Consider the following 26624-nt stretch of genomic DNA (forward strand, 5'->3'; position numbering starts at 1 on the left):
GGAAACATTTTTTGCCTATATAGTTGTTAATCATCCCCAGAGAGATGAAGGTCTCTGTTTTCATAATGAAGATAATGAGGCTCAGGGAGGCTAAGTGTCTTGCCCAAGATCACACAGTTGGTAGAGAACAGATCTCCAGGCTTTGAGCTATTTCCCTGGTGCTAGGGTTTATTAAAGAGCTAGCAATAACTGTTGAGCAAAGAGGGTGACTGCAGAGAAAGGAGAAGAGGTGAGCTAAGGACAGCTGTGTACAGCTCATGGGGGTCTTTGCCAAACTCTGCGAGGCGCTTCAGCAACATTCTGGCATGCGTCATCCACTGGAGATTTGAAAATGAAACAACTCAATGAGTTCCAAGGTGCCACTCCCTCTCCATCTAATTGTGCAACGTTTTTTACTCTGACTCTGGGCTTGGCTGTGTGACTCACTTAAGCAACAGAGCAAGGTACCAGTTCTGAGCCTGTGCTTCAAGAGACCTGTGTGTTTCCGCACGTTCTCTTGTACTTTTGTCATTGCCTTGAGAACCTGTTCTGGCTTGTTGGTGCAAGAAAAATGGTAGATGGACTTGAGCCCGAACTCGACCAGCCGAATCACAGCTGACTGCAGGTGTGTGAGCAATAAACATTCATTATCTGTGGTGTTCTCTTACACCTGGCGTTATTGCAGCAGTAGATAACAGGTACATAAGGAAGTGATATTGCATAAAATTAATTACTAATTAATTATTAAAAGCAGTAGTTTCCCATTTTCAAATGGTGCTCCTCAGCACCCTAAGTGATCTTTTAGCTTCCTTCAGAGGAGTGCTGAATAGAAGGTGGGACACAAATGCTCAGAGTTGTGAGATTTTTTTAAGAAGTTTATTTGGCTGTGTCGGGTCTTAGCCGCAGCACGTGGGCTCTTCACTGTGATATACGGGGTCTTTTGTCATGGAACACAGACTCTAGTGGTGGCACACTGGTTCAGTAGCTCTGTAGCATGTGGGATTTTAGTTCCCTGACCAGGGATTGAACCTGCGTCCCCTGCATGGACAAAGCGGATTCTTAACCACTGGACCACTAGGAAAGTCCCAGTAAGATGTTGGAAGAGTGTCTTCTGATGCTAAAAGTCATTTGAAAATGAGCTAAACCTGGCTTTGAATTCCATATTTGTCACAGATTAGCTGTGAGACCTTAAGTAAGGTAACTAGCCTCTCTGAATTGGTTTATCTTCCTCCTCTTCTTTTTTCTTGATCATTATCAGCACCATTTACCTAAACATGGACTGTGAAAACTTATTTAGACACATTCCACCCTTGACTCCAACACCAGTCTTTTCAGGTAGTTATTTGTGCCTCCACTTTATAAGTATATTGGAAATTGGGGCCTAGGAGGTTTGTGTCACTTGTCCAGCGCCACCCAATAAGGCCACAGAACTGGAGTTTAAACCAAGATCTGACATCAAAGCTTGTGGTTTTAACCACTAACAGAGTGGTTGTCAGGATAAATGAGAATATATGTGTATTGCTTAGCTCTGTGCCAGGCATTTAATAAATTGTAGCAAGTATCATATTCATCTTGGTTACATGATTGGGTATTTGCAGTTTCAGAATGTGACTGAGTCTTTGGGGATCCTCACATAGCAGAGAGAAATTTTATATACCCAAGCAGTATAGCTCATCTTAATGTCATTTACTTTTTTCTCTCAGGGAGCAGTAAAGGTGTTAATAGTGCAGTTCTTCCAGGGCTACAAGGAGAAATGGGTCATATAACCTCATCAGGTTGTCCAGGTGGATGACTGAATCTGTAAGGCTGTTGAGAAAAGAAAAGGGGCCAGTACCGGAATTGAAGTCAAAGATGGCAGACCGGTCGTTGGTGAGATGCCAAAGCGGGGGTGAGAGGGGTCTGTCCCATCAGTAGCTGTTTGCGGCACGCACGGCGTGCTCAGTGTTGTGTTGGGCCCCATGGGTCGTGGGGAGGTGGAGGGAAGGAGAGCCCTGGTAGTGGTAAGCAAGCTCTGGGGCCTAGGGGCAGCTTTGCGTGAGTTCCAAGTATCTAATCTTTAACGTCAAGGAGTTATCAAGCAGCACAGGGGCCACGATTGTGAAAACAGAGCTACCTGAAAGTGAGATGTGCCAGGAATAGTGAGGAAGTCTCAGAAATAAGCTTGTTTCCCTTTGTTTCTTATTTTCTTTCCCTCCCAGACCTGGATCCTATGAAGAATCATACAGATATGAAAACAAACAAAAACTCTACTACAGTGTTGATTTTCGCTATCCTTTACATGCTTTGAAGGAATACCTGATACAGAGAATTAAAATAAAGAGTAGTTACATGAAGTTTCTGTGAAACAATTCCCTTTAATTTTATGGCAACCACCTTCAAAAAAGCCAAACCAAACAACAAAATAACCAAACCCTTAACTCTTTAAACTGCAGCCCACCTGGATGGGTATGTATGGCAAAGGTGACATCAGAGATTTTATTTTTATTTTTAAAAATGGACCCTGCAAGATGTCTGCTACATGGGGTGTTTAAGAAGTGTGTTGTGTAGGTACTTAGAAAGAAAGAAAGTGAAGTCGCTCAGTTGTGTCCAACTCTTTGCGACTCTGTGGACTGTAGCCTGCCAGGCTCCCCTCTCCACGGGATTTTCCAGGCAAGAATACTGGAGTGGGTTGCCATTTCCTTCTCCAGGGGATCTTCCCCACCCAGGGATTGAACCTGGGCCTCCCGCATCGCAGGCAGACGCTTTATCCTCTGAGCCACCAGGGAAGCTTTGCATGATTAAGTAGGTGCTTAATCATTGTTTTTCATTAATTCTTAGTAAGTTTTTTTTTTTTTTTAATGTGGACCATTTTAAAGTCTTTATTGAACTTGTTACAATACTGCTTCTGTTGTTTACATTCTGATTTTTTGGCCATGAGACATGTGGGATCTTAACTCCCTGACCAGGAATTGAAACTTGCACCCCCTGCATTGGAAGGCAAAGTCCTAACCACTGGACTGCTAGGGAAGTCCCATATGCTTAATCATTATTAGTTCTAATAGTAATAGTAAAAGTTGGTAGCTTTACTCTGTGTTGGGTCCCAGGATGTGTACCGTTTATTTGTTCCACAAACATTGATCGAGCACCTACTACGTCCCAGGCCCTGTGCTCCTGGTTGGTTTTCTTTCTTGTTCTTTAGTTGATGCTTTGGGGGAAAGGAACAGGCAGGGTGGCTAACCTATTTTGGTTTTCCTGGGACTCCCTTGGTTTTAGCTCTTCAAGTTTCAAGTCCCAGGATCCCTGTCATTCTTGGACAAACAGGGATGGTGGGTCATTCAGGGATGGAAGATTGACTGAGAAAGCAAAGAGGACAGAAAGGGGTGGTTCTACATTCATAGGAGAAGAGGAATGAGGATTCTGCTTCTGTGCCCTGTGAGGTCCCCAGGCAGTCATGACACACTCCAAGACACCAGCCCTGGCCTCTGCTTTTCCCTTTCAGGCCCAGTCATGTTTGTGATGCTGAGACATACCCTTAAGGCCCCCAAAGCTAGAAGCAAGAATTCCCTAGTGTGCATGGTCTCTGGTGGTAGATAACAAAAGAGATGGTTTTGCCTAGAGCTTGTTGTCCAGAAGAGAAAATAAAGAGGACTTAAGTACATTCAGCAGCAAGATATGTGAAGTAGTCTTGATAAATTATGTGCTATGTCTCCACAGTAAGCTGCCTGATTATTACTATTTTTTAAAATTCTTAAAAATTCTTCCTTTCCTTTTCTTTTCGCTGATGTGTATTTTTCTGCTTTTAAAATCTGATTTGTTTTGACTGCACTGGGTCTTGGTTGCTGCTGCACGGGCTTTCTCTAGCTGCGGAGAGCAGGGGCTGCTCTTCATTGCAGTGCCCCGGCTGCGTGTTGCGTGGCTCCTCTCCTTGTAGAGCACAGGCTCTAGGCGCATGGGCTTCAGCAGTCACAGCACTCAGGCTCAGGAGTTGCGGCTCGAGGTTCAGTAGTGGTGACACACAGGCTTAGCTGCTCCACGGCAGGCGGGATCTTCCTGGACCTGGGATTGAACCCATTGCCCTCTGCTTTGGCAGGCAGGTTCTTATCCACTGCACCACCAAGGCGGTTCTGTATTTTTATTTTTTAATGCATCCTGTTACCTACCTTCCTCCCTCCTTCTCTACCTCCTTCCTTTTATGAAGAGCATGAATCTCTTACTGTGACACAGGCACCTAGCATAATAAATATTTGTTGGAAAAATTAAGTGAATGAACAATTCTGTAGGCCGGCAGCTAGAGTCAGTTAGCTTAGAATGCTTTCTTTAGTTCAGAATGAACCCCAAACAGGGAGCAGCATTTCCCTTTCTTTGATCAAGAACAGTGTTTGGCAGAATTCAGACCAGTTTTAGGGTGGCCAGATCCTCCCACCATGTTTATTTCCTGTTGCAAATGTCCTGCATCTGAATTGCCCTAGATGTTTGTTTAAAATGTGCAATTCTTGGGTTCAGTGGCTGGACCCAGTTGAATCAGAACCTGGGCAGGGGCAGGAATTTGCATTTCTTATAAGCTCCCCAGGATGTTTCTAGTGTAGACTCCAGTTTTAAAGCCCCAACTGCCCTATATAAGTATAGTTTGTTTGCTTTGATCACTAGTGCTATAATCTTGAGCCTCCCTCTTACTCTTTATTTTTAAAAGTTCTTTTTTTTTTTATCTTTAAGCCTTGAGAAAAATAAAGGAGCACATCTCTTTGGGGACAACTCTCTGTTGAAAAGAATTAAGAAATGAGTGAAATGATGACAGTGCAGTAGTGTTCTCATTATTCCTCTGTCTTGGAATGAGTTCCATTACTTGACATAAATAGATTTTCTTTCTTTCTTTTTTTTTGGTTATAAGATAATGAAAATATACTCGATACCTTAGAAATGAGTGGTTTGTTTTATATATCTAATAAAACCTTTCTCATGGTTTTAGTGCTCAAAAATTTGCCTCACTGGACTTCAGGTTGTTGAGAAAGGACAGTTATTCCAGGCACTTCATTGGGTGGGTCCTATTGACCAATACAAACAAGAGGAGTGATAATCCACACTGATAGATGAGGCAAATGCTACATTTTCCCACTTTCTGCTGTAAGATCTCTTTCCCCATTCTCTGCACATCTTAGCTCTTAGATTAATTTTAGTTCTGTCCTCTGGAAACTGTAGTTAATTGGACTTCAAGAACACACACACATAAATCAGCCCAGATCACCATTTTTTATTCTTAATTATTCTTAACTGAGTTTTATGATAGAAAGGTTTATTTTAGGTGAATTGATACATTGCAGACCTGTATTCTATGCTGAAATATGAAAGTACCCTTTGTATGTCAAAAACAGTTGAATGGTGGTGATTTCTTATAGTTTAATCTCATAGAAACCATGATAAACTAATCTGGATGTCTAAAGTTATTTTAAGTGTATAAAACATTCAGACATTCAAAGAGGTATAAAGAATAATGCAGTGGACACCCATGTACTCACTATCCAGTTTAAGAAATGATACACTAACCAAAACAACTGGAGTCTCCTCCCCAATGTCCTTTCCCCACCAAAGGTAACCTACATATTGAATTTGGTCCCTATAATTCTCATACATGTGTTTACATTTTTATCTCTTAAGTTTGTATCCAAAGCAAAACATATTGTATTGCTTTACACCTTACTTTATTTAAATGATAACTAGGGACACGGGTCCTTTTTGTAACTTGCTTTCCTCACTCAAGTCATGGTTGAAATTCATTCATGTCTATCTGCGTAGCTCTAGCTTAATGTTATTTTCAAAAATCAAGTAGCTGAAAGCATTTGCAGTAAAATCAACAGTGCATGGAAAAAGAAACACATTTCATTTTTACAGTCTTTTCCCCAGCCTTCATCCCAAGCTTGTTTCAGTCTGTATTTTCTGAAAATATTTGTATTGAGAAAGATTCCATGAGATTTGCTGAAGACAAAAAGCACAATTTAATACTAAACAACAGAAGTATGCTACCATCTTGGGAATCATGCTTTTGCAAGAGTAAAAGAATACTCTAGTACAAAGTCAGAAAAGAGTCCCACCAGCTGGCAGTGCCTAGCATATGGTAGGTGTCCAATCAATATTTGTTGCAAGAACAAATTAAAGGGAAGAGGCACCCCAATTGAGAGAACTCAAGTGATGGCAGAAGGTAGCTCTGAGTTAAAATCAGTTTTGTCCTTTGCTTTGAATTAAACTGTATTATATGATGGAGTAGGAGGTGTGGGTGAGAAATAAGAGAGGAATTGAATTAGTGAAGCAGGGAAGCTGAGTTCAGTGCTGAGATCTGGATTTAGTTCCTGGCATTTATTAGTGACCTTGGGCAAGTTGCTTAGCTTCTCTGTGTGCCTCAGTTTCTTTATCTGCAAAATGGGGATAATAAGAGGGTCTTAAGGGGTTAATAAGAAAGCCTTCTTCAGCGATCAATGCAAAGAAATAGAGGAAAAGAACATGGGAAAGCCTAGAGATCTCTTCAAGAAAATTAGAGATACCAAGGGAACATTTCATGCAAAGATGGGCTCGATAAAGGACAGAAATGGTATGGACCTAACAGAAGCAGAAGATATTAAGAAGAGGTGGCAAGAATACACAGAAGAACTGTACAAAAAAGATCTTCACGACCCAGATATTCACAATGGTGTGATCACTCATCTAGAGCCAGACATCCTGGAATGTGAAGTCAAGTGGGCCTTAGAAAGCATCACTACGAACAAAGCTAGTAGAGGTGATGGAATTCCAGTTGAGCTATTTCAAATCCTGAAAGATAATGCTGTGAAAGTGCTGTACTCAATATGCCAGCAAATTTGGAAAACTCAGCAGTGGCCACAGGACTGGAAAAGGTCAGTTTTCATTCCAATCCCAAAAAGGCGATGCCAAAGAATCCTCAAACTACTGCACAATTGCACTCATCTCACATGCTAGTAAAGTAATGCTCAAAATTCTCCAAGCCAGGCTTCAGCAATACGTGAACCGTGAGCTTCCAGATGTTCAAGCTGGTTTTAGAAAAGGCAGAGGAACCAGAGATCAAATTGCCAACATCTGCTGGATCATCGAAAAAGCAAGAGAGTTCTAGAAAAACATCTATTTCTGCTTGACTGACTATGCCAAAGCCTTTGACTGTGTGGATCACAATAAACTGTGGAAAATTCTTCAAGAGATGGGAATACCAGACCACCTGACCTGCCTCGTAAGAAATCTGTATGCAGGTAAGGAAGCAATGGTTAGAACTGGACATGGAACAACAGACTGGTTCCAAATAGGAAAAGGAGTATGTCAGGGCTGTGTATTGTCACCCTGCTTATTTAACTTCTATGCAGAGTACATCATGAGAAACGCTGGACTGGAAGAAACACAAGCTGGAATCAAGATTGCCGGGAGAAATATCAATAACCTCAGATATGCAGATGATACCACCCTTATGGCAGAAAGTGAAGAGGAACTAAAAAGCCTCTTGATGAAAGTGAAAGAGGAGAATGAAAAAGTTGGCTTAAAGCTCAGCATTCAGAAAATTAAGATCGTGGCATCTGGTCCCATCACGTCATGGGAAACAGATGGGGAAACAGTGGAAACAGTGTCAGACTTTATTTTTTTTGGCTCCAAGATCACTGCAGATGGTGACTGCAGCCATGAAATTAAAAGACGCTTACTCCTTGGAAGAAAAGTTATGACCAACCTAGATAGCATATTCAAAAGCAGAGACGTTACTTTGCTGACTAAGGTCCGTCTAGTGAAGGCTGTGGTTTTTCCAGTAGTCATGTATGGATGTGAGAGTTGGACTGTGAAGAAGGCTGAGCGCCGAAGAATTGATGCTTTTGAACCGTGGTGTTGGAGAAGGCTCTTGAGAGTCCCTTGGACTGCAAGGAGATCCAACCAATCCATTCTGAAGGAGATCAGCCCTGGGATTTCTTTGGAAGGAATGATGCTGAAGCTGAAGCTCCAGTACTTTGGCCACCTGATGCGAAGTTAACTCATTGGAAAAGACTTTGATGCTGGGAGGGATTGGGGGCAGGAGGAGAAGGGGATGACAGAGGATGAGATGGCTGGATGGCATCACTGACTCGATGGACGTGAGTCTGAGTGAACTCCGGGAGTTGGTGATGGACAGGGAGGCCTGGCGTGCTCAATTCATGAGGTCGCAAAGAGTCGGACACGACTGAGCGACTGAACTGAACTGATAGGGTTAATAAGAGGATCAAGGGAGGTTCCTATGTGAAGTGTTTGGCACAGGTTCTAGCCCCTATTAAATGTCATCAACATTATGATTCTGTCCCATTCTGCCCACCCCGAGGGGCCCAGATGGCAGGACAGGTCACAAGCCACCTCAGTGGAACCGCAGCCTCCTGAGAGCAGTCATTCAGGAAGGCCTCTTCTCCTGGAATGGGATCATGTAGGCACTGCAGTGCATCTTGACGCAGTGCCTGAAATGCCAAAGAAAACTATTTAGAACATAATCCATGAGGCGAGGAGCTGGTGCTTATAGGGAGATGTGAGAAGCCACTCCTGTTATGGGGAAGGATTTGGGAAGCAGAGCTGAAGTTCACTGGAATTAGACAAATTCAGCTTGCACAGTCATCACCATCGGAGTGCCAGCACAAGAACAGGAATGGCAAAACCTTGTCTTTGTTTGGGGTCCAGGTCTCTGTGTGGTGCAGGACTTAAGGGAGAGCTGTATTTGCATATTGCTGAGTAAGAGGCTCTTGCCTCAGCAGTTGACAAGAAACTATAGAAATCTGTAATGTCATTTTCAACTATGGGGCTTTCCGCTTCCAACTTTCTTGAACTTTAAAGGGACCCTTTAAATTCATTCAGTGCTGACTCAGAGTTTTTGCCTCGTATACTACTCATATTAATACTACTTGACTGATTGGAATTGATGGCGTGATAGGTGAAGATTTACGACCATGCTCAGGCACTGTAGGAAAAGTGTTGTAGTTGATTAGCAATGTCTGTCATGGGTGAAGAAATGGCAAATAAAGGAATCCGTGCTGCATAGCTGTCATCCATATATCCATTTAGAGTAAAGCAGGTCCGTTTTACCTCTATAATTTGCTCACTTTTCTTTTTCTTTTTTCTAAAATGACTTTCCTTGCCTTTTCTGCTGATCCAAATCTCCTTCCTTCCTCTCTATCTAGCTTGAGTTTCATCTCCTCCAGGAAGCCTTCTCTGAGAACTCTAATTCACACTGTTTCCTCCTTACTCATATTCTTAGTGTTTGTATTTTTTAATAAATACTTATTATTTTAATGCTGTCTCTCTCCCTTCTCAGTATGTTTTTGGTTTTTGTTTGTTTGTTTTACCACGCTGATCTTTCTTCTGAATTTCAAAAGCATATCTGAATTGCTCTTCCTTAGGGCCTTTGAACTTTGTGTTCCTTTTACCTGGAACATCCTTTCCCGATCTTTACATGACTAGCTCCTTCTCATCATTAAGGTCTCAACTTAAAGGTCTTACTTCCTTGGGCAACCTTCCCTGACCACTTCATATAGATTAATCCCCAAGTTCCTCTCTATCACACTACATTGTTTTTATTTTCATCTAGGCACTAATTACTGTTGTTGATTTATTTGCTTTTTTGTCCATTATCTTCTCTCCTGCCCCCTCCTCACTTGAATGTAAGCCCCCAGAGAGTAGAATTCTGACTCTTCCTCCTTATTTTATTCCTGGTATTTAAAACAGTGACAGACATGTAGAAGGTAGTTAAAGGGATTTCCCTGGTGGGCCAGTGGTTAAGGCTCTGTGATCCCACTGCAGGGAGCATGGGTTATGATCCTTGGTCAGGGAACGAAGATCTCCCATGCTGCAGGGGATGGTCCAAAAAAAAAAAAAATGCTTTAACGACTGAATGAAGGAACAGTATTGTACAGCGGCATCCAGTTGTGTGGGTTAAAATCTCATCAGCCTGCTTTAACAGAGGCTTTAGGCTTTAACAGAGGCTATAAGTTTATTTGTTGCTCACATAACAGTCTCTCGATATAGGAAGTTGGATACCTCTGCCATCTTCATATGTCCCTTTGTCTCTGGGATCAAAGCAATGCCTCTAGTCTTGGCTCTCCAGCCAGCACCACAAATTGGAAGGCTACGCCTTACTTTTGCTGACATCCCATTGGCCATATCAAGTCACATGCCCCCGCCTAGCTGCAATGGAGTCTGGGAAATGTAGTGTCTAGCTAAGCAGTCACTTTCCAGCTAAAACTCATGAGTATTATTAAATAGAGAACGGATGTTGAGGGGCAATTAGCAGTCTCTGCCCACAACGTTACAATCTGACAAAAATTTACTGTTTCCCCTGTGTGAAACTTGGGAATAGGCACTGTGGTTTGTACAGATAAACACTGTGTATGTTCCCTGCCCGATAGAAGCCTACAATTTAATGTACAAGACAGGCAAGTAAATATAATACTTGGAGCCTTGCCCAGGATAAGGGTTGTTAAATGAATGATGAAAAAATCAATTATCGAAGATTTATTATGTGCAGGGCACTTTGCATTCTTGGTCCCATTTAATCCTTATAACAGCCTATGAAGTCGCCCTGTTTTTCAGATGAGGCTCAGAGAAGTGTTCTAAGATAGTCTGGGTTGGTGGATAATGTAATCAGTTGAGAGGCTACTTTCAATTTGTTTTGTTTTTGTTTTTAAATTTATACACAGTAAGATTCGCTCTTCTTAAAATAATTTTGTTTATTTATTTTTGGCTCTGCTGGGTCTTCGTCCCTGCGAGGACTTCCTCTAGTTGCAGTTAGTGGGGGCTACTCTTCAGCTGTGGCATGCAGGTTTCTCACTGCGGTGGCTTCTCTTGTTGTGGAGCTCAGGCTCTAGGGCGTGGGGGCTTCAGCAGTTGTGAGACACACGCTCAGTAGTTGCGACTCCCTGTCTCTAGAGTGTAGGCTCAGCAGTGGTGCACGGGCTTAGTTGCTCTACAGCATGTGGGATCTTCCCAGATCAGGGATGGAGCCTATGTCTTCTGCAGTGGCAGGTGGATTCTTTACCACTGAGCCGCTAGGGAAGCCCTAAAATTCACTCTTTGTGGTACACAAGTCTGTGAGTTTTGACAAACATACAGTAATGCAACCACTATCTCAAAGTAGAGAACCACCACTCTGTCCCCAAATTCCCTCCTCCTGACTCTGTGTAGTCAAACATTTCCCCCCTACTCTTAACCCCTGACAGCCATATATCTGCTTTTTATCCCTGCTCTTTATACCTTTTCCCAAAAGTCATATAAATGGAATAATTATGTATATATAGTGAAATGTGCCAGATTCAAAAGCATATATATCTCCCACAGAAATCCTGTATATAAAGGAATATGTATATATGTTTCCAGTCTGGCACCTTTCATTGTAAGAATGCATTTCCGCTTCATCCACGTTATCGCAGGTGCCACTAGATCATTCCTTTCTGCTGTTCAGTGGTGCTCCATTGTGTGGACGTATCACAATTTCTTGATCCATTCTCCAATTGAGTGACATTTTGGTTGCCTCCCAGTTTTTGACAAATTGTGATTAAACTCTTTTAAGCATTTTTGTATGGCATTTTGGTACAAATGTACAAAAACATTCATTTCATTCGGGTAGCTATCTAAAGGTGGGATCACTAGTTTGAATGATAAATATTTGCTTAACTTTACAAGAAATTTGCCAAACTGTTCTCTAGGGTGACTGTAGCATTTTGCATCTTCCCCAGCCATGTGCAGAGGTTCCAGTCCCTCTGTATTTTTGCTGGCTCTTAACACTGAGTTCTTGTTGCTTTAAGTTACCTTAATAGGTAGATAGTATTGCTATCAGACTAAAACATATTTTGGTCTCATTTTTTGAAAAAAATTTTATTCAAATATAGTTGATTTACAATGTTGTGTCACTTTTTGCTGTACAGTGAAGTTAATCAGTTTATACATACACATACATCCACTCTTTTTTAGGGAGAAGGAAATGGCACCCCACTCCTGTATCCTTGCCTGGAGAATCCCATGGACAGAGGAGCCTGGCGGGCCATGGTCCACGGGGTCGCAGAGAGTGGGCACGACTGAAGCAACTAAGCACACACGCACACACTCTTTCAGATTCTTTCCCCGTACAGGTCATGGCAGAGTTTTGAGTAGAGTCCCCTGTGCTGTAGAGTAGGTCTTTATTAGTTATCTGTTTTATGTACAGTACTGTGCATATATATGTCAGTCCAGGTCTCCCAACGTATTCCTCCCTTCCTTTCCCCCAGTAACTATAAGATTGTTTTCTACATCTGTAACTCTATTTCTGTTTTGTAAATAAGTTCATTTGTACCATTTTTTTTAGATTCCACATAAAAACGATATCATATATTTGTCCTTCTCTGTCTGACTTTTTTCACTCAGTGTAACAAACAATCTCTAGGTTCAACCATGTTACTGCAAATGGTATTATTTCATTCTTTTGGTCCTGCTTTTGAACATAAATTTCTCCTTCAGGAAAATTCATTCTGTTTAATTTTGTGCCAGCTTAGATTCTCACTATCAAATTGAGCCTGTCCTTTTCTGGTATCCACACAGGTAACAGGGCGGTTGGGCAGGGGAGGGGGGGATTTTTTTTTTTCCTTGTGCTTGGCTAATGCAGCTCTTAACTTTCCCAAGGAAGGAGTGCCATGAAAACTTACTCTAGCACAGAGCTTGAGAAAGATTTACCTTCAATTAGCCAGCAGTGTACGTTGACCTCTTCAAACTAAACAATCGTAATTCAGGTTACATTAAGTTAAAAATATACTTAAATACGAATTTAGGTTATTAAAGAAAATCAAATATATCTAGGACTCCACGCATAAGTAACATTCTCATATTTTCTGAAAGGGTAAATGCTTCTGCATTTTCTAAGAAAGAACATTTTTTTCTTACTGAGGAAATACGTCTACAGTCTATAGAAATAATTCCCAACTGTGGGACAAAGTGGAGGGTGTCCGGGCTGTCAAGACTACTGGCAGGTGGTTCATTACATATGCACACACACTCCCCCCCAGGATTTGGATCTTTCTACAGGCGAATGTATGTTCCCTCCTTCAGCTGAGAATTATTGCCATTGTGTGTTCCTGAGGGGAGTGGGCTGTATCTACTGGCCATAATGGGGCAGAAAGAAATTGTCCAATAGAGTGATGCAGTACAGGGATGGCAAGAGAGCAATAGGACACAGTGGCTATTGTGTAGGGTGTTATCACAGGAAAGATGGGATCAGCTGGCCAATCTAAGCTTTTTATTGTTTTACTAAGGAATTGTCCAGCTTGTAATAGGAGCCAAGTCAGATGCTGCCCCAGAACTTCAAGGAAATAGCAGACTCAACCTCTGTGTGACTTGAATTGGGTACTTTCCCCATGCCAGTGGAACTGGGAATGTATGGTCATCCTTTTTACTGAATCTGATCACTACCTTATTTTCCTTTCTTTATTCATTATTTTCCCCCTCATGTATCACCTGCATTCTGCCCTGAAGCAGCTTCTCTTTGAACCTCTTGCTTTTCCCCTTTCTCCTCATTGCACCAAAAGACTCTGAAGAAAAGAAATGTCAGAATGACTATCCCTACAACAGAACGGCTTGTTTGGTACTTAGGTTGTTTCTTGAATCTCTTTGCAATAGCAGAGAGACAGATTGAAGTTTAATATTGACAACCATCTTCCTGAATGGTAGGGAGATGTGTGTGTGTATGTTTAGAGATTTCTTTTTTTTTTTTTTTTAAAGAACATTTGCCACGTATTGATTTATTTTTACAGTGAAAATAGCAATTTTTTAAACTTTTTTTGGAGTATAGTTGATTTACAATGTTGTGCTGGTTTCTGCTATACAGCGAAGTGAATTATTTATATGTAAACATGTGTCAGCTTCTCAGGTGGCTCAGTGGTAAAGAACCCTCTTGCCAATGCAGGAGATGTGAATTTGATCCCTGGATTGGGAAGATCCCCTAGAGAAGGAAATGGCAACCCAATCCAGTATTCTTGCCTGGGAAATCCCATGGACAGAGGAGCCTGGTGGGCTACAGTTCACGGGCACACACACAGTCAGACTCAACTTACTGACTAAACGGCAACAATAACAACAAACACATATCAACTCTTTCTTCAGGTTCATTCCCCGTATAGGTCATTACAGATCGAGTGGAGCTCCTTGTGCTATACAGTAGGTCCTTGTTACTTATCTATTGTATGTATAGTATTGTGTATAGGTCAGTCCCAGTTTCCCAGTTTATCCCTGCCCCCTTAACCTCCTGATAACCATAACTTTATTTTCTACATCTGTACCTCTACCTCTATTTCCATTTTGTAGACAAGTTCATTTGTACCCCATTTTTAGATTCTACATATGAACAATGTCATATGATATTTGTCTTTCTCTGTATCTGACCTACTTCACTCAGTATAATAATCTCTAGGTCCATCCAGGTTGCTGCAAATGACATTATTTCATTGTTTTTTTAATAGCTGAGCAATATTCCATTATATATATATAATTTACCAACTGAGCTACAAGGAAAGCCCATAAGACGTATTTCCTCCCATAAGGGCTTTCCTTGTAGCTCAGTTGGTAAAGAATCTGCCTGCAGTGCAGGAGACCTGAGTTTGCTTCCTGGGTTGGGAAGATCCCCTGGAGAAGGAAATGGCAACCCACTCCAGTATTCTTGCCTGGAAAATCCCATGAACAGAGGAGCCTGGAAGGCTATAGTCCAGTTACAAGAGTCAGACCTGCCTTAGCAACTAAACCACGCACACACACACACCCACACACACACACCCACACACATATATATGGGCTTCCCTTGTGGCTCAGATGGTAAAGAATCCACCTGGAATGTGGGATACCTGGGTTCAATCCCTGGGTTGGGAAGATCCCCTGAAGGAAAAGGCTACCCACTCCAGTATTCTGGCCTGGGGAATTCCATCGACTGTATAGTCCAAGGGGTGGCAAAGAGTTGGACATGACTGAATGATTTTCACTTTCATAAGTAATATTCCATTTTATACACACACACACACACACACACACACACACCCCACATCTTTATTTATTCCTCTGTTGATAGACTATTTGAAGATTTTTGGAGAAAGTACACAGTTCAACTTCAGACTCATAGGTTTCATATGACTTAATCAAGTCATTCATTTGAATATAATGATGAATGACATGGGGCCAGTAGCTCTGAGGATATCAATTGTGGCAGGTAGGTGATATCTCCCACTTGTTGTTGGCTATATAATTTCTTTTTTCCATAACTGTTAGTGACTAACACTGAATTAAAAGAACAGAATTTTCCTCCCAGCTGTGATAAAGTTCTATAATACCCAAGACTGTAAACTATAGTTTTTGTATCGGTTAGCTATTGCTGTATATAACAAACAGTCTCAAAAATCTCAGTGGGAGATGACAAACATTTAGTTTTTACTCACAAATTAGCAGGTAGATTGGAACAGCTCCTCCCCCCAGGCCCAGCAAGCCAGCCAAGGCATGGTCTTTTCTTAGTAATGGTAGAATTTCTAGAGGGCAAGCCCAACTGTATGACATGTTCCAAGTATGTGACTCTGTCATCTGCATGAATCATGTTGACCAAGTCAATTCACTTGGACAAGCCCAGAGTCAAGGGGCAGGGAAATACATTCTGTCTTTTGTGAGGGGACCTTTGCAGTGCATGGCAAAGGGCATGGATCCAGGAAATGGTGAAGAGTTTAATCTATCTCAGTGTGTAGAGCCAGTGTTCCAGAATTAGGCAGACAGACTTGGATTAAAGTTGATCTGTGTTCCACCACTGACTGATTATGATTTGAGCAAATGACTTAAGCTCTTTAAGTGTAGGTTTCTCATCCATCTGACAAACAAATTATAATAAGATCTCCACAACTTAGTGTTGTTTCAAGGATTAAATGAGATGATACACATAAGCCACTTATCAAAGTTTCTGGCATGTGACAAATGCTCAATAAATTGTAGCTGGAAACAGAAGCTCTAAAAGATAGAGTAAACTCCTCTAGGGGTGTGAATATGAACTAGACATCTACTTTTGTTATCTGCCACCATGAAAATGAATACTTCATTGCCCTTCCTGGGATTTCAGTGGCCTGGAGGAGCCTGTGAATCTCCAGCGATGCCTGGCTTGGGTCACAATGGATGATCTTAACAGATCTGACCCTTGGAAACAGGAAGAGTGTTAAGCTTTCAATTGATCAGCAGGAAAACAAACAACAGCAGTCACTTAGGATAGCAATATTTCAGGGAAGCAAACAGATGGAAAGCCAGATTGTGACTATACCACACTCCAGGAATATATTAGAAAACATTAATGTATTTGTTCAAGTTAAATATATTAAACTTGTTGGGCTAACAATTGTAAGCAAAATAATATCTTTTAAAAAAATGGTAAAGTAGACTGCTGTGCCTTGAGAGCTTTTGCAGTGAATAATAAGATTAGATAATGATTTTTTTCTTGTGGTAGCCTACCTTATTTAGATCTTCCAGCTCATGGGCAAGAGCTGCCAATCTCAGTAATGCATACTTATGGAACCCACTCTTGCCACAGTAATTGCATTTGCGATATGGCTGTTTTAGATGTTGTAATCCCAAGTTACACATGACCCAGTGAAATGAAGACGATAAGGCAGCTGGGAAGTGGAGCTTTTAATACTTTTTATTCAAGAGTTTATGTCTCCAATTTTTATGCATTTCCAGTTCCATTAACAAAAGAAAAAAAAACTCTTTTTTCAGTAAAGTTGAAATGGATTTTTTAAAATAGTGAAACTTCCTTTCTCCAAACTCTTCCAAGATAAAATCTATCAGCACCTGTGATCATTTGTTGAACAGACTCTATAAAAGTGCTATAAAATGTCAGGGCTGGAAGAGCCCAGAGAAATCGTCCATTCCCCAACTCTCTCATTTATAGGTGGGAAGACTCCTTGCCTTGGAAATGGATTAGAAGCTGATTGGGAGAACTTTTGCCTATTAGACTTGGATTTTTCTGGAAAGCTCTTCTCCTTTCTCTTGTGTCTCACCCAGAAAACTTGAAAATGGGTCACTGGAATCACCTCCTTTGGAAAGGAATGTGGAGTTCTTCAGAGATAGTGCCCTAACTGTTCTGTAGGTAGATATACAGAGTAGGCCAAAAATAAATTGTCATTCAGGAAAAAAAAAGAAAATTCAGCTTCACTTTTTAGGAAAGTGATGGAGAAGATGGGAGAAAGAAAAGGAGCTTTTATGATGCTGAGTGGTAAAAAGAGGCCTCGTCAGCTTTCTTATGGCCATGACCATTGTTGACTGAGGCAGTGTGAGATGGAGACTCACATCTCCATGAGCTGAGTTGAGTGGATTGTGCATCCTTCTGCCCTTCCTTTAGTAATGACCCCTTGGTTTCCTCCCGGAGATGCTGCAGGTGACATTGGCTTCATCCACAGCTCAAGGGTGGGAAATCGCTTTCAGTGTGACCAATTAGAGGTTTGCGTTCTTCTGGCCACAGCAATTGGTTTAGGAAGAGATATGCGATAAAATCAGAGCGACTGAGACGTGATGACTCTTGAAATACATCTCTATTATGAAAATGTGTAGATCAACCCACAGTAGAAATAGTAGCATGGAGGATCCTCAAATGCCCGTAATTCAGATTCAACAATTATACAAGTTTGGCCACACTGGCTTCACCTATCCCTTGATTCTCTATCTTTGCTGAAGTTTCTTAAAGCAAGCTTACATATTTGCCATTTTGCCCCTACATATTTTAGATCATATTTCTAAAATATAAAGGCATTTTCTTAGATGACTACTTGATGTTGTTCAGTCTCTCAAGTCATGTTCAGTTTTTTTTTTTGACCCCATGGGCTGCAGCACACCAGGCTTCCCTGTCCTTCACTATCTCCCAGAGTTTGCTCAAACTCATGTCCGTTGAGTCAAAGATGGTATCCAACCATCTCATCCTCTGTCATCCCCTTCTCCTCCTGCCCTCAATCTTTTCCAGCATCAGGGTCTTTTCCAGTGAGTTGGCTCTTTGCATCACATGGCCAAAGTATTGGAGCTTCAGCTTCATCATCAAATGACTACTGCAGTTAGTTACAACCAGTGACAGAACCATAGGTGATTCTTTCCCATGGGCTTTGAACCTAGAGGGAGTGGAATCTTGATAATGTTGGAAACGATGCATGGAGTCAAGGAATAAAGCCAAATAGCAAAGACAGATTCTAAAGATTAGAAAGAAATATAAGAGTCCTGATGACCTGGTTTTGGTTCCTGGATCAAACCTTACCTGAACATGATACCAGTACATTAAATGAAAAAACGAAATTATATTATTTTTCTTAAGCCAGTCTGAGTAGGGTTTTCTGTTGTTTACAAACCAAAGAAGGTTTCAGAAAGATAACTTCTCTCCTGAGATGATGGTTTCTTTCCCTACAATAGTTTGTTACAAAGCCAGACCTTAGCCCAATAATTCAATAAATGAAAACACATAGATACATAAAGCAGACCTACTATGGAAGAGGAAAACTAAAGTACCCCCCTTTTCCTTTCAGTTCATCTTCAAAGGGGGAAGTCTTGATGTGACTTTACTTTCAACTGCAGGCAAGATCCTCTTGAAGGTTGGGTGCTGGGTGTAGATCTTCCTTCTTCTCCAAAAGCAGAATTTTCCTTCTCTACTGGTAATATAAAATTGGAAGTGGCAAATCATGGGAGCAGGGAAATTTAGCACCAGCTTCCATCTGTTCCCGAGTCACCAGACTTGTGGAAGACCCTGCCCCCACATCTGTGGGGCAAAATTGGCAGATCCCAACTTTTAACTTCATGTTTTCATAACTTCTTGAATTCCCTTTTTAAGCTTCTATTTTTTTTTTCCAATTTGTCCTTATGGCAGGAGTAATATCTACTGATGATCATGGATGAGCGTTATGAATGCCCTGAACTTGTGTGCAAAATTTTGGGATTGCAACGTTCCATATAAGAATTTTTTCTAGGATTACCGTGGCAGTCCAGTGGTTAAGATTCTGCCCTGTCTCTGCAGGGAGCACAGGTTCAATCCCTAGTCAGGGAACTAAGATCCTATATGCCACAAAAAAAATTTTTTTTTCTTGTAGTCATAACTTTGATTAGGAAACCAAAGTGTTCTGAGACCCATAAAAGCTTAAGACCCAGTGCCTTCTAGGTGGTTGTTAACTATTAGACTGTCCCCAGGATTTAACCTTAAAAGGATTCCCACCCACTTTGGGTGGAGCAGAGGAGCACACTGCGATCCCAAGTGTTGACTAGCTGCATTAACAGCCTCGGCGGTGGGGGCCAGTGGACTGCTCAGTTTCTGACAACTTGGAATTCAGTTGGCTGTGGTCTCTTAAAAGTTGAAAGACTTCGCTTTCAATTGCAGTTCTGCTGCTCACATCCTGTGTGAATGTGGACGTGTTTTTTTAGCCTTTCTTTGCATCATGGGTTGGATTGTGTCTCCCCTTGCCTCCCATACTCATATATTGAAGTTCTAACCCCTAATACCTCACAATGGGACCTTATCTGGAAATAGGGTCATTGAAGATGTCATTAGTTAAGATTAGGTCACACTGGAGTAGGATGGGTCCCTTATTCAATTTGGTTAATGTCCTTATAGAAAGGTAAAATTTAGATCCACACACACACACACATGTGAACACAAAGACAGACTGGAGTGATACAGCAGAAACTGAGAAACACCAGAGATTGCTGGCAAACCACCAGAAGTTAGGGGGAGGACACAGGACAGATTCTCCCTTCTGGCCCTTAGAAGGAACCGATCTTGCTGACACCTTGATCTTGGATGTCTAGCCTCCAGGACTGTGAGACAATAAATCCCTGTTGTTGTAAGGCCCCCACCTGGTGCCTTAGTATGGCAGCCCTAGGAAGCTGATACTCAGGGTGAACCAGACACGAAGATACATGATTGGATTTGCTGTCCAGCTGCAGAGAATGTGGCCAGTCGATGGTCAGTCCTTCAGGGTCCGCCTCAGCTGCAGAGCCACCTTGCCTGAGGGCATGTCTTTCCTTGGGAAGTCAGCATTCAGTGTCTGAGCCAGGTGGGGGCATAAAGACCCGGCCATTTCAGCCCCATACAGGGTGACTCCCACAGATAGTTTTTATCCCAGAACTCCCCAGGGGGCTGGCCGAGGCTTTGTCTGGCCAGCATTGAAGCTGACAGTTCTCTCTGTCCAGTCTTGCGTCCCTCCTCCTTTGACAAGTTTGATCCCTAGTAAACATCTTGAACTCCAAACTCTATTTCGGTGTGTGCTTTTGGAGACCTCGACTTGTGACATGGGGATTCAGTTTTCCCATCTGCAAGCCCTGAAAACCCCTGGCATGGCCCTTTGCCAATGTTGGAAGAAGCTCAATCTCTGTGCATTCCCTTCTCTGTGCGCGTGCATGAGCTCAGTCACTCAGTCGTGTCCGACTCTGTGAGACCCCACTATAGGCCGTCAGGGTCCTCTGTCCATGGGATTCTCCAGGCAAGAATACTGGAGTGGGTTGCCATTTCCTCCTCCAGGGAATCTTCCTGACCCGGGGATCGAACCCGTGTCTCCTGCACTGGCGGGTGAATTCTTTACCTTTGAGCCACCTAGGAAGCCCCATTTCCTTCCCTGTGCCACCCGAGAAGGAAGTGAGAACCATGAAAAGGTCTTCCAACCCCAGCTAGAGAATTTAGCAGAGAATGAAACTGGCTGTTTGTTCTGGGGCTGGTTTACTGGGCATCTGGGGTCTCCAATCAGTGTGTTTACCACGTCCTGTAGGCTGGTGCCTCCACCCTCTGCCCTCTGGTGATAGGCTGAACGAGGACGGCTTGGACTGCATTTCTATGAGATTCTCTGCAATTTCCTACAAGGAGATAGATGAGAGCTTTCCTGGTGGTCTAGTGGTTAAGAATCCGCCTACCAATGCAGGGGCACGGGTTCAGTCCCTGGTCAGAGAAGATCCCACATGCCGAGGAGCAACTGAACCACGTGCCACATCTATTGAGCTGTGCTCTAGAGCCCCTGAGACGCAACTACTGAAGCCCACTTGCTTGCTTAGAGTCCATGCTCTGCAACAGGAGAAGTCAGCACAATGAGAAGCCCGTGCACTGTAGCAAAGCGTAGCCCCCAATCCCTGCAACTAGAGAAAGGCCACATGCAGCGGTGAAGACCCTGCACAGCCAAAAATAAATAGATAACTCTTAAAAAAAAGAAAATAGATGGGCAGGGTTTCAGAGTGATCCTGGGCTGCCATTAATCATTTGTAAGAATTCTGTGTTGAAGCTGGCTGTATTTTGAGATGTTTAAATATTGAGGATGGGGAAGAGTGAGGTGTTCTTCACTCAGGGGGAAGGGAAGTTCTAAGTTCTCCAGGTTCATTTCATTTTATGGTGTACATGTATAGGAGAGAGAGAGAGGGAGAGAAGAGGTGGTGGGGAGAGGATGATAGAGGAAGCAGAGAGGGAGAAATTTCAAAGAGAGAGGATTATGTTAATACATACATGTGCAAGCTTCCATCACTATCTTTTTGAAGATTCAAGGGAGGGACTTTCAGTTGTCAGAGTAAAGTGGTAACAGTCACTTTATCCATCCCCCAATGCATGATGAAAACTGCCAGTCAAGTACAAAATACATGACCTGTTATTTAGCATTTTAGCTTCAATAAATGTCCAGCTCTCTATTTCTATTAAATTTAAAGGAAATGCCTGTCTTCTAAAAGCTTAATTACCTGTGGATGCATTTCAGAGACTTCATAGCAAATGGTGGATCAGGACAAGATTTCTTGATTTCCCCTCTTCACATCTCTGGTCTGCTGAAGGGGCTCTCGACAGCCTCCGGGCTTCTGCCCGTTGGTATGGTTTGCGTGACCTCCCTCCTTGTGTGTGCATGTACATGCTCCCTCGCTCAGTCGTGTCTGACTCTTTGCGACCCCTTGGACTGCAGCCTGCCAGGCTCCTCTGTCCATGGAATTTTCCAGGCAAGAATACTGGAGTGGGTTGCCATTTCCTCCTCCAGGGGATCTTCCCCACCCAGCAATCGAACCCACGTCTCCTGCATCTCCTACATTGGCAGGTGGTTTTTACAACTAAGTCGCCTGGGAAGCTCTCTCCATCCTCTTCCTCTTAATTTAACAGTTTCAGATGGAGGTATCATGTCATACCCTTTTGGGAGATTTCTCCCTTGAAGGTTTTCTAATTAAGTCTTCTAGAAAAAAAATGACATTTCATTATGGAGGAAGGTTTTCTCTTGGTTCCAAAGACAGTAAATATTTCAATCAAATTGGTGCATCCTTTGTACTTTTTTCTCTCCCATTCTCTTGCCCAGTGGGACGGTGGAGGAGAAAAAAATCCATAAAGAAGCTACGTATTTTGCGTGTTTACTTGATTGCTTTGACAGGTTTCCAGTGGGCTGTGAAAAGTCTCAAGTTCATTTCTCGGGTTCAGGCTTGAATCAGATAAATAGGTTTGATTAAACATCCTTTTAAGCTTGTTATCAGCTTGGCAGGGACTCCTTTAAAAATGACCTTTTGTATTACCTGATTGGCATTCTTGGGTCAAAGTGGGTCCCTCTGAGGCTCCTCCTGGGACACTCAAGGGAAAACATGGGTCTGGGGAGTCAGGCACTTGCCTGTGGTGCTTGCCTTGGCTTATTTGTGAGATTGGGGCTTGCCTTTGAGACTCAGCTTGGAGGTGGAGGATGGCAACCTTCATTTCCAAAGATGTAACACCTCGGGCTTTGAAGTCCCACACCCTGGGGTTTGCACCTCAGCTCTCTTTTTGCTGGAGGTGTGGCCCTGGTGAGCCTCGGATTTCTCTCTGCAACACAGAGGGGGATGCATAATTCTTGCCCCTAGGGTGGCAGTGAGAATGCAGTGCGTTCATGCAGGTGCATGCTCTTAGCACCAGTAAGTGGAGTTGAGCTGGCAGGATGTTTATTAAGGAGACCTCTCAGGATCAACACCAGTGAACACGAGGGGATGGGAGCAGAAAGGGCAGAGGGAGAGACTGGAGCTGCGAAGAGTGCCCAGTGATTGCTCCAGCCGAGCCCACAGTGTGCTCCAGGGCCAGGATGGCCAACGCGTCTGTGTCCTGAGCATCCCTCAGCCGCTGGTGTGGGCCAGCCTGGGGTGCCGCTGACCTCAGGCAGGGTGGCTCTGCAGCTAGGGCGGCACATCCTTCCTTGTAGGGGAGCCAGGGGGTGCATCCCTTGTCCACCATAGCTCCCAGTACAGGCTGGCTCCTCTTGTTACTACTGGGTCCGGACTAAAAACAATTCCTTTTGAATGTTTTTCACTTTGGTAAGATGCAGAGCACTGTCCTACGGTGTTCAGAGGAGTGTCCTGACCACTATGTTACAGTCAATTAGTCATTTATGGAACGAATGTGTATCGAGTGACTCCTGCCATGTGCCGTCCCGTCCACTGGCTTGCACGTGCATCTCATGTTCGAAATGAAGGTCTTATGTTTTGCAGAGTTAATTCACATAAAGGGTAGACCAGGATGACTCCATACTACAAGAAAGGAAACGTACACACTCTGTATTCAAAAAAAAATAGTCATTTAGTTTGGCTGCTCCAGGTCTTAGTTGCAGCATTCAGGATCTCTGATCTTTACTGCGGCATGTGGGATTTAGTTCCCTGACCAGAGATCAAACCCGCATCCTCTGCATTGCAAGGTAGATTTTTAACCTCTGGACCACCAGGGAAGTCCTAAGGAAACACACTCTTAACATTTGCACACACACACACACACACAGAGGCACACACACAGATATAGCATCTAGAGTTGTTCTGAGGTATTTCAGTAGCTCCTCTAAGAAGCAGACACTGAGACAGAGCTATGGGTGCAAGAGGTTTATTGGGAGGTTGATGCCAGTGAAAGACAAATGGGGAAGGAAGCAGAATGGGCAAGGAGAGCCTTCAGGCCATCATGGAGATCTGCTCAAGTCTTGGCCAATCCAATGGGGGGCCCTGAGTAAAGATCGCCTATTAGAAGAACCCTGTGTTGGACAGAAATGGCTAGGCTATGGCACCCCTGCCATGCTTGTTGTTGTCTGGGGCTGCCTGAGAAGGCGGCCTTGCCTTGAATGCTGCAGTTGATCCTGAAGGTTCTCAGAGCCAAAGGAAATTCTTTCTTGACGGAAAATCTCCAAGGCTGCCATGGGAAGTTTGCATGTGTGTGTACTCAGTCGCTTAGTCGTGTCTGACTCTTTGCAACCCCATGGACTGCAGCCCACAAGGCTCCCCTGTCCGTGGGATTTCACCGGCAAGAATACTGGAGTGGGTTGCCATTTCCTCTTCCAGGGAGTCTTCCTAATCCAGGGATTGAACCCATGTCTCTTGCATTGCCAGGTAGATTCTTTTTACCAGTGGGCCACCTAAGAAGCCCCATATGAGGCTTAGAGGACGGCGTGCATGCGCATAGCAGATATGGCAAACATGTAAATGGACCTTGAGAATTTTTCCTCCCCTTCGGCCTTTTTCTTTTGTGGTTTTGGATCTTGTAGCAAGAAATAGGGGAGTGTGAAAGGTCATGCAGCATTAGGTGACTCGGTAACCATGATGTTATTACTATACAATCTGCTGGGTGTTTCTTACATGCCAACCGCTGTACTAAGCAATTTACATGCATGGTTTCCATGAATCCCTGCACAATCCTTTGAATTAGAGAACTTACTAACACCCAAAAAAGATGTCCTTTTCATTATAGGGGACTGGAATGCAAAAGTAGCAAGTCAAGAAACACCTAGGGTAACAGGCAAATTTGGCCTTGGAATGCGGAATGAAGCAGGGCAAAGACTAATAGAGTTTTGCCAAGAGAAAGCACTGGTCATAGCAAATACCCTCTTCCAACAACACAAGAGAAGACTCTACACATGGACATCACCAAGTGGTCAACACCAAAATCAGGTTGATTATATTCTTTGCAGCCAAAGATGGAGAAGCTCTGTACAGTCAGCAAAAACAAGACCAGGAGCTGACTGTGGCTCAGATCATGAACTCCTTATTGCCAAATTCAGACTGAAATTGAAGAAAGTAGGGAAAACCACTAGACCATTCAGGTATGACCTAAATAAAATTCCTTATGATTATACAGTGGAAGTGAGAAATAGATTTAAGGGACTAGAGCTGATAGGTAGAGTACCTGATGAACTATGGATGGAGGTTCGTGACATTGTACCGGAGACAGGGATCAAGATCATCCCCATGGAAAAGAAATGCATAAAAGCAAAATGGCTGTCTGGGGAGGCCTTACAAACAGCTGAGAAAAGAATAGAAGTGAAAAGCAAAGGAGAAAAGGAAAGATATACCCATTTGAATGCAGAGTTCCAAAGAATAGCAAGGAGAGATAAGAAAGCCTTCCTCAGGGATCAATGCAAAGAAATAGAGGAAAACAACAGAGTGGGAAAGACTAGAGATCTCTTCAAGAAAATGAGAGATACCAAGGGAACATTTCATCCAAAGATGGGCTCGATAAGGGACAGAAATGGTATGGACCTAACAGAAGCAGAAGATATTAAGAAGAGGTGGCAAGAATACACAGAAGAACTATACAAAAAAGATCTTCATGACCCAGATAATCACGATGGTGTGATCACTCATCTAGAGCCAGACATCCTGGAACATGAAGTCAAGTGGGCCTTAGAAAGCATCACTACGAACAAAGCTAGTGGAGGTGATGGAATTCCAGTTGAGCTATTTCAAATCCTGGAAGATGATGCTGTGAAAGTGCTGCACTCAATATGCCAGCAAATTTGGAAAACTCAGCAATGGCCACAGGACTGGAAAAGGTCTGTTTTCATTCCAATCCCAAAGAAAGGCAATGCCAATGAATGCTCAAACTGCTGCACAATTGCACTCATCTCACACGCTAGTAAAGTAATGCTCAAAATTCTCCAAGCCAGGCTTCAGCAATATCTGAACCGTGAACTTCCAGATGTTCAAGCTGGTTTTAGAAAAGGCAGAGGAACCAGAGATCAAATTGCCAACATCCGCTGGATCATGGAAAAAGCAAGAGAGTTCCAGAAAAACATCTATTTCTGCTTGACTGACTATGCCAAAGCCTTTGACTGTGTGGATCACAATAAACTGTGGAAAATTCTGAAAGAGATGAGAATACCAGACCACCTGACCTGCCTCTTGAGAAACCTGTATGCAGGTCAAGAAGCAACAGTTAGAAGTGGACATGGAACAACAGACTGGTTCCAAATAGGAAAAGGAGTACTTTAAGGCTGTATATTGTCACCATGCTTATTTAACTTCTATGCAGAGTACATCATGAGAAACACTGGGCTGGAAGAAGCACCAGCTGGAATCAAGATTGCCAGGAGAAATATCAATAACCTCAGATATGCAGATGACACCACCCTTATGGCAGAAAGTGAAGAGGAACTAAAAAGCCTCTTGATGAAAGTGAAAGAGGAGAGTGAAAAAGTTGGCTTAAAGCTCAACACTCAGAAAATGAAGATCGTGGCATCTGGTCCCATCACTTCATGGCAAATGGACTGGGAAACAGTGGAAACAGTGGCTGACTTTTTTGGGGGGAGCTCCAAAATCACTGCAGATGGTGACTGCAGCCATGGAATCAAAAGACTCTTACTCCTTGGAAGGAAAGTTATGACCAACCTAGATAGCATATTAAAAAGCAGACATTACTTTGTCAACAAAAGTCTGTCTAGTCAAAGCTA

General features: G+C 42.9%; 1 protein-coding gene and 1 non-coding gene across 3 annotated transcripts in view; one reads left to right on the plus strand and one right to left on the minus strand.

Moving 5' to 3' along the window:
* RPH3A (rabphilin 3A) overlaps positions 1-26624 on the plus strand; it is a 275247-nt gene that overhangs the window by 100434 nt on the left and 148189 nt on the right. The gene's annotated exons all lie outside the window — the stretch shown is intronic.
* On the minus strand, positions 2673-2744 carry TRNAR-GCG. The gene has a single exon. It is a non-coding gene; the product is annotated as a tRNA-Arg (tRNA).

This window comes from Capra hircus, chromosome 17, assembly GCF_001704415.2.
Source record: "Capra hircus breed San Clemente chromosome 17, ASM170441v1, whole genome shotgun sequence".
Lineage (NCBI taxonomy): Eukaryota > Metazoa > Chordata > Mammalia > Artiodactyla > Bovidae > Capra > Capra hircus.